The sequence below is a fragment of the Engystomops pustulosus genome, chromosome 8, assembly GCF_040894005.1.
Source record: "Engystomops pustulosus chromosome 8, aEngPut4.maternal, whole genome shotgun sequence".
NCBI lineage: Eukaryota > Metazoa > Chordata > Amphibia > Anura > Leptodactylidae > Engystomops > Engystomops pustulosus.
The window spans coordinates 71,316,319-71,318,587 of record NC_092418.1 but is presented as its reverse complement, the minus strand read 5'-3'; positions in this window follow the sequence as shown (position 1 = coordinate 71,318,587).

Here is a 2,269-nt window from a genome sequence, read left to right as displayed (position 1 = left end):
TGTCCTGTGGCCAAGTTTTCTTTACAAAACACAAAAAAACAGAAACCATTTACAATTGATGTTAGCACTTCAGTATAAAACAGTTATTATATGTATTCCATAGTAAAGGTTTATTTTTATTTTGAAAATAATCCTTGTTTTGTGACCTGGGGTTATGTAAGGGTAGGTGAATGTCCTGTAGCAGCCCCTCTATGATTCAGAGTGGAAAGTGGGTCCCATCCTGGAAGGACTTGGGGTCCTGGCAGCATGTTAGTTGTCTGGTCCTCATCCAAAGCTCATTTATTGTTTCCATCAATGAAAAAATAAGGTGTCGGTAGAAGGCAGGAGTCACTCGTAGTAAGTTTTCGAGACTAATCTGGTGGAGCCCTCTACTTTTGCCATAACGTCTATTTGGGAACTGGTGAGGGTGGTGAAAAAATCATAGGTTTGTGCCCTTCTACACCAGACTAACATTGATAGATGCCACAGGAAGCTTGGACAGGTCCGATTGAATTCCATCCTACTTGTAGGTTCCCTGGATTGATGGCTTTCGATGTAATCAAAATAATTCACTTGCAGAGTGATATGGATATATTTTACTCCTGTTCTGTAGTGCACATGGTCACAATGTTTCTTGGACAAATTCCTCATATCCTTTTTTTTTTTTTTTTTTTTTTAATTTATGATTTTCTGTAGGATTTTGGACTCCTACAGGAGCTGTGATGGAAGCAGCAAACTTATTGTGCCTTAATGCCCATTATTGAGTGCATTACATTGATCTGTGTCTCCTAATACCCTGTTCTACACTGACCCATACGCATATGTGGAAATTTACTCTGTATTTGAAGGATAAAAATCCCAAATATGTTCATCTGCCAGAGTTTTGTGAAATATGTTCCATATGTTCTAAATATGAGTAATTACACAAAATGACATTTTGGATTTCAGATCTAGGGGTGCACATATGGTCTACCACAGTGACGTCTCTAGTTCAGGTGAACACATCTCGTGTCCTCCAGATGTTCAGCATCTGCAGAGCTTTACATTGTATTTGCCTAAATACAAATTTGCATCTACAAAGGATCACTGCAGCCATGCACCGAAATCTCCACCAGATACGGTCCCCTTTTCATTCAGAAGAATACGAATAAGAAGGTGTTGACTAATTGTTACGTTTCCAAAGCTTGCAGGGAAATGCAAATGTGTTCTGAATGCTAAAACTTGCACAGATTTTCAGATACTTCAAGGCACGTTGCTATGACAACAGATTTTTTTTTTTTCCACCCTTCGCTTTTGTCTGTGTTGTGCGTAAGTCAGTGAGGAAGGGGCATTTTCCAAATTGTGCTCGCTACATATCTGTTTTATCTTATGGCATTCATTCCAATTCTGTGTGTGATGATATACAAGCAGTGGTGCCTTGTTGGCAGCTATCACCCAGTACTTGCAGTCAAATCTATAGCAGCCCGTGGAAAGGGCAGGCCTTGATGTCATGTTGGGATTTAGTCTATTAATATATCTTGGAAGCTTCTGTCTAGGAGGTTGTTAGAAGAATGAGAATTGGAGCGTTATTTCCACAGCTATCTATTCTCCTTCACAAGTGCTTCTGCATTATGCCATGGCTGTTCATTAAATTTTACTGTCTTACCGGGAGAAAAGATGCGCTAGAAAACCTCAGGGACCTCAAACCTCCACCATTCCATTATCACCTCTAAGCAAATGTATACTTTGAAATGTGCTAGAAAAAACAACAACATTTGGACAAGAACATTTATTGGCAAAGAAAATAAGCACTGGAATCAAATAAAAAAAATCTTTGTGTATGACATAATCTCATAATATATTATTGTATCATAATAATGATATAGATAAGATACGTTTACTGGGCAAAAAACTCGGGAATTGGGAACTCTACCAACATGTTGAGCGCTGGCCTGGATACAAGATGATATATGATTGGGTATGGTGGGACTAAGGTTCCATATGTCATCCTGCATGTTGCAGATGTTGGCATCTCAGCTGGTCCATTAAGGCTTGACTATTGATAGATCTTTGGGCAGGGAAGTCCAAAGAAGTATTGAAATCTTGGGGAGACATTTCTGAGAAAATGCTCTACTACAAAATGTAAGAGCAGCCCCTGTTTTGTCCAACTTTAGCAGTGGAGCTGAATGGCTGCCATACGGTTCTAGATTTTATTCTGAAGTGACCAAGGGGTTAGAGCAAGTTTATCAGCTTTTTGATTCTTGACATTGCTGCAGGCTGGATGAGTAAGGGAACAGAGTTCCTAGATGGA